At 32.3% G+C, this 11,276-nt stretch overlaps 1 pseudogene; it reads left to right on the forward strand.

Moving 5' to 3' along the window:
* The first annotated feature begins 1,071 nt into the window (after positions 1 to 1,071).
* On the forward strand, positions 1,072 to 6,242 carry LOC131183048 (acetylajmalan esterase-like; annotated as a pseudogene).
* Positions 6,243 to 11,276: the final 5,034 nt, after the last annotated feature.

Below are 11,276 nucleotides of genomic sequence, written 5' to 3' on the forward strand. Positions count from 1 at the left end.
ACTAGAGCTCAGACCAGATTTTGGGATGAAGGACTACCATTGCAATTAAAACTAAGTTGAATGATTTTATTTTAACAAATTGAAGTTCAGGGATGGAACTGAAAGTATCCCTAAAGTTTAGGGACAGTTGGTGTAATTAAGCCATTCATCATTGGATTTCATGAAGCATGTCATTGAAATAATATTTTTATAAGAGAAAGGACATGAAACGATTAATATATACATTCAACCACTTGCCTAATTATAAATAATGAACAAGCTTATATTTCAAAACTTCATCAAAATGCATGACAATGAATGATATCTAATTCATTACCAGCACGATAAGTATCAACCCAGGACACAGTTGTTGATGTCATGAAATCCTTATATAATTTAAGCTCATGCTTTCCAATTGATAGCCAACTTAGAACTTTGATGGTAACAGTTGTAAAACTGAACACTTGTTTGAGTTCCTTAAAAATTATTTCATCTCATTTGATCCTATTCTCTTGTTTTTTACTAGTTGCTGAAAAGATTGAATGAAGGGAGCTTTGGATCTATTCATCACATCAACGACATTGTTAGGAACATTATATTTGTTGATAAATTCCTTCAATACGCTCATGCTTGTTCTCTTTCATGGAAACCTATTCACTTGATGGCACCACCCTTGCTTGCAGGAACAGAGTATGTTTTTGAATTTGAGGTTACGCTGCCACTAATACCAAATCCTATAATTTGAGAATAAAAATAATAGCATTGGCTAGTATATTTAAAAAATCCCTGTTATGCTTGGATTTCATATCCAACTAGGGAGAAATTATATAGTAAAATAGTTATTCAATGTAGAGTATCCTACATGAAATGACAATCCAATTATGATACAAAGATCAAGACAGGATCAAGTCTTGCTTGGACTTTGTATGGCTATAAATAGATGCTTATGAGAATATCCCTATTGAAAGTCCTAAGAGTTAAAGCTTACACTGATCCAAAGATCTAGACATGAACAATTGCATTCATTTTAGTTTGCCTGCTTTCATTCTATTTTGTCAAACCCAACATTCAAACTCTATGCTCTCTATAACCATGGCTTCCTCCAAACTTCTTTTCACTTCGCTTTTCTGTTGCTTCTCCTTTTATGTTATTTCACTTGCATCTAATGCACATATTCCCAAGGCTTGTTAGTTTGAGGCCATATACAGCCTTTGGGATTTAATATCTGACACTAGCAATTTAATCCAAGAGGAAATTTGATCCAAGAGGACCTTGATTCTGTGTTTTCTAGGTTTCCCTACGGCCAAAATTTGTATCGCAATCCAATGGGTAGGTGCTCCAATGGTTTGCTCATTACCAACTTTATTGGCAAAAAACAAGTATTCTTTCATGTCTCATAATCTCTCTTGCATTTGTGTGTTTTAGCTAAATTGTATTTTATTTTACAACAAAATCAGCTGGTATTCCCCTCCTTAATGCATATTTGAATGCAAGTTCCTCTAAGACACATAGAGTGAATTTCACAGTTGCTAGCTCTATTGCATTACCTATGGAATTCCTTCCAAATAAGGGAGTCATTGCCCCTGTTAGAAATAGTTCTTTTACCAAACAACTCAACTAGATGCATACCCATTTCAATGCAACCTACCACAACTCCAAAGGTAGCTATTTGTTAATTCTCTGCAACAACGTAATTAGATTTAACATACTTATATTGTCCTTATTATTGCATTATCCTTATCATATTTTACAAATTATGTTGAGAAACATAGAAATCTCTCTTCATGGTTAGGGAGATTGGAGGTAATGATTATAACTACGCTTTCTTTGATGACTTGAAGTCCATGGTACCCAATGTTGTTAAAGCCATCAAAGATAATATCACGGTCTGTTAATTTTCTCAAAATATATAATAATTAATTTCTTTATGTTAATCATTTTCCCCCTTAATTTTCCTATATATATATATATATATAGTTGGATTTGATGCTGCTTAAATAATTATCCTTGGAAATTTTCCATGTAACGTCCTCACTTTAGGTAGTCCGTACATTCTACTGTTTCAATGACTAACGTCTATTCAGACAGCCAGGATGTCTAGAACTACACTTGAACTAGAGTAAGAAAACATAAATTGACTGAATAAAGACCAAGCAAATTAAAGAAAAGTAAAAGAAGTGAAGTACAACTCGGTTAAATGAGCCAGAGGTCACGGCGATGGGTGACCCAAACGGGAAGCGACTGTGAATACAGTTGCCAACCTCGGACTCATGGGAAACTCTGTGAAATAATTATTTGAGAATTATTTGAAGGATTTATGAGGTTTAAATGACAATAAAAATGTCAAAGAAAATCTAAGAAAATTAAGTCAATCGGTAAAGGCAAATATAACTCGATGAACACAATGAAGGGCATTTTGGTTATTTCACATGAAGAGTTGATCTTTAACCAAAATGTTAATTAAATTAAGTGCAAATTTATGTAATAAATTATGATGGAATTATAATAAAAATTTAAATAAAAAAATGTAAGTGGAGAAGAAGAAAATAGAAGAAAAGAAATCAAATTTCAAATTATGACCTAAGCATGAGGTATGAGTGACATAATTAAAATTTTAAAAAGCCCATTAAGTTGAGACATATATATAAGCATAAGACAAACCAAATTAATTCATTCTTATAAAAAATAAGTCCATCTTCTTCCATTTTGAAGCTTGGCCGAGACTCATGGTTCTTCCCCTTCCACCGTTTTCATCCTCTTTAAGCTCCATTTCCCTTCAATTCCCACTCCAAAACCCCTATGTGCCTTTACTAAAAATAGTCCCTACACCTTGAGAAAGCTTTAGGCAGTAAAAATTTGAAGAAAAATTGAAGTTTTAACAAGTCCAAGTTGATCCTAATTGAGGTTATTGCACTATACAACCATTCTTTTTTCTTTAATTACTGTAAGCATGCTAAACTAGGTTAGAATGACATGAAATTGAAAGAAAATGATGAGTATTTGAAGGACCAAATTTTGGCAGCCATGAGAGTATTTAGGGTTTGATGATTTTTGTTGAAATTAATTTGTTTATTAGTATTGTTGATGAGCATATATGATAGATAAGTTGAATGGTATGAGTTAGTATGAGTTTGCATGAAAGATGATTATGGGAGTTAGGGTTTTGCATGAAATTTGGGAATTTTGTGTTGTGACTTGAAATTAATGATGTTGAGACCAATTGTTGACTATTTGAAGTGCCATGAATGTGAATTGAAGTTTGGAAGTTGGGTGGAATTGAAAATTGGGAGTGTTGTTTTCATGCAGGATTTCTGAACCTGTGAGTCCAACAAGGTTAGACAGCTATAAGTAGAGTTGTATTGCTCCAATTAGTGTGAGACCAATTGGTAATAAAACTTAGGACAATTCGCCACATTTTCATGAAGAGACCATGCCTAAAAACTGAACCTAACCTGACTTAAATTTGGCTTAAATCCAGGTAATCCTATTCTGGCCTAGAAAAATGACTATATGAATAATAAATGTTGAAATGGCCATAACTTACTCTAGGAAGGTCAGAATGACCTGATTTTTATACCATTGGAAAGGTTAGACATAGGAGCACAACTTTCATGAAGAACACAGAACCCAGATCTACCTCTAACCAAATCAAATTGCTAGCAAAATTTAGGTCAACAAAACTATCCAGAACCAAACTGCCCAGAATTTCAGGACTTAGGCTCACCCGACTAGTTTTGAAAAAAATGCCATAACTTGGTCGAAAAAATTGCAAATGCAATGAAACTAATGCAAAAATTTCCATAAGATATAAATCTACAATATTGATGTTTTGACCAAAACCCAAAAACCAAGGAAACTAGGTCAATTGACTAGGTCAAGTTAGCATGTAAATTCAGGAAATTGCCTAAGTGACTACTTGACACTAGAACAGTTTTTATAACATATCTCCTAGTAGAAAACTCTAATTGGGATGAACCAAATTTTTTTGGAAACCTAAGAAACAGGGCTCCAATTTTGATTTAGAAACTTGCCTCAAATTTTGAGTGCAAGAACCCTAAAATGGAAGTCAAAGTCACTAACCTAAACCTGGAACCCTGAAGACATAGGGCACATGAGTCCAGACCAGTTATTGGACTATAACTCATCCTATATAATTTAAAAAATTTTAATTATTAAATCTGAGTAATCCTAAGACATAGGGTAACAATTTCTATGAAGAACATTAGGCCTAAAAGTAGCTGTAACATGTCCAATTAATTAGACAAAGATGGACTCCAGAATCTGCCTGAATCTGGACCCAGAAAGAGACCATGAACCAGTTGTGGTTATTTGACCATAACTTGAGTTCTAAAACTCCAAATGACATGATTCAAAAAGGAAAACAAAGACAAGACATATTAGAACAACTTCCATGAAGGAAGTGTGGCCAAACAGTAGCCCCATCTTAACCAATTTGCTAGATGAATTTAGGACACCAAATTTGGACCTTGAGAAAGGTTCATAAAATGACTTGGCATATGACATGGAATGAACTAAAATAATTTGTTAAACATAAGAATAACATGAATAGGCATGTAGTGGCATGAAAATGCTATGGAAACACAATTAGTACATACTATGAAATTATAAATACTTAATAATTCTATTTTGCCCAAAGTACACCTAGACTTATTTATATAGCATGGATCGATTGGTATACCAATTAGGGACTACAGATTACAGTATTTCCCATATGAATGATCATTGATAGACAACATATATCTGAGATGGTTGTTCTACTGGCTTTATGCCTGTCCATTGGCCACAATGCTTATTATCATTACTGGCTTTATGCCGCCCGTGGGCCTAGTGCTTGACATGACCGAGGTATACTTGATAGACATACAGATGTCTAACTAGTATACTCCCGTGTATCAAGTCTTTATAGTCTGTCATAGACTACTTAGACACAGATATGTGTAATACTCTTTAAATTTAAATAAGTATATGAAGAGAGTACTAATATGGGTATAATAAGATTGAATATGTACTATATTTATAAAAAGATCCCGATAAGTTGTTTGCTCCCAAAGTTTCATAAATATGTAATTACTTTAAAAATTTAGTAAAATTTTATATGGAGTAATTATCTCAATTATTAGTTTTTTTTTTCAATTATTGCACTACTAAGCAGAAATGCTTAGCGTGATGGATTGTTTCCTTGCGTATGTACATGAGACCACCACCACCACCAGCAGTAGCAGTAGAGCGTAAATAGAGAGTGATAAGATCTGCTAGAGTGTCGGTCACCTCATCAGTCATTTTGGTAGGGCTCATGTATATATATATGTTAGATGTTGCATTTTGATTATTCTAAGTAAGTAAATATTGTAAATTATTTTGGGACATGTAATTAAATTTTTGGATTGTATTTAATTTGTACATTATTGTATGTAAATATTATATCAATGAAGTGAAATTTATTTCTTGAAAATTGATGTAAGCAATGAGAAATGATGTGATGAATGGATTTATGAAATGGTTATAAATTGTTTTTAATAGGTAAATAAGGAAATCCTCCATGCACTAATAAAACAGAGGAGACTTTGTTTGAGTCTCCATAAAAATGAAATGGGATAAAAAAAAAATTTCTACATGTAAGATAATATAATTAAATAGACATTAAATTAATATTGTACATGATAAGACAGGATAGGATGCCTTGCTTGACTACACTGTAGATGGGTGAGGGGTGTTACATTCCAATCGGTTGCATGCCAATATATCTTATGGATTTCACTCCAATGATTCTAGTGCATATGATGAATTTCATTGTCTTAAAGGTTTGAACAATTTTGTAATGTATGACAATGAACAACTTTAGCAAGCAATTGAAGAATCGCAAAAAGAGCATCTAAACGTGACTATAGTATATGGTAATTACTACAATGCTTATAAGTGGATTTTGCAGAAAGCAGTATTTCTAGGTGAGTCTTCAAAATTTGTAAATTGTGAGTATAAAATACATAAGACATAAATGAAATTGGCATCATTTACCTATTTGATGTGAATAGGATTTGATCCAAAATTACTTCAAAAAGCTTATTATGGGAATGGGGGTGATTATCACTTTAGTCTTGCTAGAATGTGTGGAGTTCCAAATGTAACGATTTGTTCTAAACCTTAAGAAGGTATTAGCTGGGATGGAGTACATTCGACAGAAAAAACCTATTTGTTCGTGGCACAATGGCGACATCTTCCAAAAGATTCAATGTATTGCTTGATTATCTCATTAATTTAATTTTCTTAGATTAGTAACTAGCTAGTAGATTAAGTTGTTTGAGTGCAAATTGTTTCATTTAAAGTTTACATATGGTATTCAATAAAACTACATTTTAGTTATTGAAAATATTTTTATATATGTTTCTTTGCGCTTTATCTTTTCCTTTATACTGCTTTATGAGTGATTGGTACAATCAGTTGTTATGCCTGTTGCTAGTTTATCAAGGTCATCTACTCATTAGTGAAAATTGATTGATCGATCGATCCTTACTTCTCTATGTATCATATGGCCAATGTTTTTCCACATGAAAATGCACATATTATTTGGACAAGGTCAGGGATTTTTGATATATATTTGTACCTAAAGAGTTTACCATTCAGTTTCAGTATTGTATTGTTAAAAATGATAGGAATTTTTATTGGCCTCCATACAGGTTTAGTTCTTATTATGTTTCACTATTTTGTATTGTGACATTTGAGGGAATGTTGAGCAATCAATCCCCTATCCTTCCTATTCTAGAAATGAAAATGATAATAATAATATATACTCAATTATAAAAATTTTAAAGTACTGAAATGTCAATTTTTATTTTTGCTAGTTTCTAATAAAAGTTAAATTTGGAGTAGATATTAAGCATAGAATAGGCTATAGGCCCATTTTAGCTCCTAAAGTATTGCCCAATAATCAATTGAGTCTTAAACAAAGTTTGGGTCAATTGAGTGCTCAATGTTTTTAAATGGGACATATAAAGGTAAAACTATATAAAAAAAAAACTATTTAATGGTGTTAAACTAATATTTTAGAGCTTTCAAAACATAAGCTCTTCCCATCATAAACCAAGTCTCAAATCTCTCTTAGCCAAATCCAAACAAGACAATTTCTTATTGATTTGCTCCTCTTCAGCATCTTGAAGAATCACCTTAATTTTGGTAAGCGTTTTCTCCATAACAAACACAAAGACTATGATTTGCATACTTTGATGGAGGTCCACCAACATCTAGTACTAGTGTGACCCTTCAAGGACCAATTATTTGAGCTAGAGCCAAAATGCTACAAGGGCTAATGCAAGAGGAGTTGAGTAAGGTTTGCAAGGAAGCATTAAGAGTTGAACTAAATACAAGGTGGATCATGTTAACACAAGTTTATTCATCTTTAGACATGCATTCTAAGATATGAGTAGAACATGAGAATGTGGCATGGTCAACAACACATGGGAGTAATTAGGTGTGTGGTTACCCCCAACTTTTGCTTTAAGAAAGGACACAACATGCTTTTTAAATGGTCCCCACAACTTTTTTCTCCAATAATAGATTCCTTTTGTTCTTTCCTTATTTGTATATTTTTAGTGAATTATTTCATTTTAGTCTTTTAGCCATTTAGGGTTTTTGGAGAATGTATATAAGCCCTTCTTTTTCTTTTTGGTAGCCAACATTAGCTATTTGAGAATTCCATATCAGAATTCGGAGATTGAATCTCACCTTGGTTCTTTGAACAATTTATCAATTTTGCTTGGATCTCCAAGTTTATGATCATGAATGCTTGCATTTTCCTAGTTTAATTCATAATCTAATGAATTCAAGTGTTGATTATTATCTCTGCTTTTGGGTTGGCTAAGGATCTCCTCTCCATCCATTTGTCACACCTTATCCCTCTGTAAGGTATAACATAATCCCGTAGTATACTTAATGACTTATCGAACTTCGCCTATCGATAAACCATTAAATATACTACAAGGGATTTTAAAACAATTCCATTTCATTTTTAAGTGTAAAATGATGATAAAACAATTACTAAAGTGTCATTAAGTAGGTAAATGCCATAAAAATTGATTTAGAAATAAATTAGAATTTTCAAAATTTTACAGAAATTTTGCGTGATGACGGCTAAAACTATACAAAACCAGTTCTTCAAATCTGTTGAAAATCAATTTATAATAATATATCATACACAAATTGGATTCATTCATGCTCAAATCATTTTCTTTCATTCAACCAACATAAAAAAAGTACAATTATCTCATATATAAACCAAAGTAAATATTCATATACAAATTTACAACCCAAAAAATATCAAAATATTATTACAAATTCATTTATACAACTGCTCATTTCTCTTCTATATACATATAGGCTAATTTACATCAAAATGAATCTACAAAGGGTATACCTAATATGTATACCCGAAGATGATCTTTAATACTCAAGCAAATTTCACTGCTATTGTACCTTTCTCTTTACTGTGATAAAGATAAAGAAGCTATCACTGAGTATTTCACTTAGTGGTGCACAACTAAATTTTTAAAACACAATATAAGACATATTTTATCAAATCATAACAAGGAATTTGAAATATATTCAAATTTACCACAATTCATGAAACCAAAAACACGAATTTTAATAATTGTAAATCATTTATTTCAATCACATTTTATCCAAAATATTCACAATTTAAGGGTGTTGCCAATAATTTACACAGTTAGAGTCATGACACAAAATTTCCAATCAATGCTGTGTTGTACACCACGACAAAAGCCATCTCACCCTAATGACCGAGGCTAAAGGGGGACACAAAGGCTAGCTAGCTATATGAGTACTCATCCGAATCAACCTCAACTGGTAAGCCAGAGAGGGAAACTCAACCCAACAAGTGGAGGAGATCACATCAAATATCATCTCACTAGGCAAGCTAATGAGGAACACAAATCACATTGCCATGCTAACTGTGGTTTCAAAACAAATTCAAATAATTTCCATTCAAAGAATCACATTGCAAATCAAATAAACACATTTCATTCATCAAATTCCCCTTATAGGATTGGCAACACACAATTTCTTAAAACACTTCTAAAAAATTCAAAACCGACCCACCCTCGTGCTACAATGATATAAAAGGGCCAACATCTGCCTTTCCACATTCACAAATTCATTTCATAAATTAAAGTTCCCAAATGCAAGAAAAATCATAACTCATTTATAATAAACTCATTCAAATCAATTACAAAGTTAAAAACAAAGAAAAAGGTTAGTTATGCACAAACCTTCAATGGATTTTCTTTTTCTTGATTTACTTCTCCTTGCCTTTTAAGGCCTCCTTTTCTACTAAAATACACAATTAAAGTGTTTCAATACACATCCCAATTATCTCCAATAGCTAATCAAATAAATGTTTAATGCATCCCTGAGTAAATTTTGAAATTTCAATGTATTCTGGGTTCAGGGCAGTTCTAAACCTGACTTTGCAACCCCATTTTAGCCTAGTTCCAGTCATAATTTGAGAAGGTAATCCAATAAAAGTTATTCATCTATGTCTTAGTTTTATTGTCCTTTTTGAATCACTCAATTTGAAGTTCTAGATCTCAAGTTATGGCCAAATTACTAAACACTATTCCAAGTGCTATATCCTGAAATTTCAGGTTTTACAGATTTGTATCCTAACTTTGTATTCTATATCTGGGTATCTTAAGCTCATAATTTGGCTCTAGTCCCTTGTCTTAGGTTTCTAAATCATTTTTAATCACTTTAATTGGAGTTTTGTAGAGGAAGTTATGGCCTGATAACCATTTAGAGGTCACAGGACAATTTAGCTAAGGTGCAGGAATTCTAGGTTTGCCATTCCTGACTTATCCTAACAATTCCCCTACTTTGCCTTAAAAACTGGGTTCTGGTCAAAACATAAAGTCTTTAGTTCTATGTCTTATAAGAATTTTGGCTTTGGAATTATTATACTTGCAGTTTTGTAGCCCAAGTTATGACAATTTTTCCAAAACTGGTCGGATAGCTAATTGTTCACATTTTCCAGGTTCAGTCCAGACTCAGGGCAGGTTTACTGGACCAAATTTATCTAGCAATTTGATCAAGTTAGGGTCATAATTTGACTTCATGTCCTCTTAAGAATTGTTCTCCTATGTCTTAGGTTTCCATTGGTTCAAGAATCACCTAATTTGGAGTTTTTAAGAGTGAGTTATGCCTAATTAAATAAGTACTGTTCATATGGTCATTTTCTCCAGGTCTAGAATTGGTAACCCGGCTTCAAGCCTAATTTGAGGTATTCTATGGTCATTTTCTGAGCAGGTTATCTTCATGAAAATTGTAGCATCTTAACTTTCATCTCCAATTGGTTTCACACCAATTGGAGTTAAGTAGCTCAACTTATGAGTATTTAAGTGTGCTAGACTTAAGTGTCTAAAATTCTAGCACATTAGCACCCCACCATTCCATTAATTTCTTTCATTAAATCAACACCAAATCATATTAATTGCACATCAATGACCTTAATTTGATATCCAAAACCCTAATTGCACTTCATGGCACAAAACCCCCAATTTTCCAAAGAATTAATCTCACATTTTCCAATTAATGCAAATTCCATGCAATTTCAACATACCAATCATATATACAACCTCAATTAAGCTATAATTCATGATCAATCCAATCAAAACACATCAAAACCCTAATCCTACCAAGCTAGCTGAAATTCCCTCCCCTCTATTCATGCATGATTTTCATGCTTTCACATGTAATTTCCCCATATTCAACCTTAACTCAATGCACATATAACTAATTAAGCTTGAAAGGAAGCTTACCTCTAATGGAGCTTTTCTAATCTTCAATTTCCTTCAAAATCTCTTGCTCTTTTTGCTTCTAATTTTCCAATCAAGTGTCAATTTGAGGTTTTCAAGTGATAAACTATGAAAATCATGGGGAAAAAGGTGGGTGTTTCAAGCTCAAATGGCTTAACAATGGTGGAAATGGGTAAGGAAGAGAGAGAAGTGGGAGTCGGCCAACTAGGGAGTGAAGAAGATGATTTATTTTGGCTTTTTAATGAATTTTTGTCTCTTATATATATTTATCCAAAATTAATTTATTTAAATTATAATTATAATTATTTTAATTTTAACAATTTCATTAATTCCCTTCATGTCCCAAATTAATTTTCCATGCACATCTTTATATTTTTATTTCTATTTCAATACTTTAATCTCACTTATTTTAGTGGGCATTTAGGTCAAAAGTCAAATCTTAAAGTGAATTGACCA

Source organism: Hevea brasiliensis, chromosome 1 (assembly GCF_030052815.1).
Source record: "Hevea brasiliensis isolate MT/VB/25A 57/8 chromosome 1, ASM3005281v1, whole genome shotgun sequence".
Taxonomy (NCBI): Eukaryota; Viridiplantae; Streptophyta; class Magnoliopsida; order Malpighiales; family Euphorbiaceae; genus Hevea; species Hevea brasiliensis.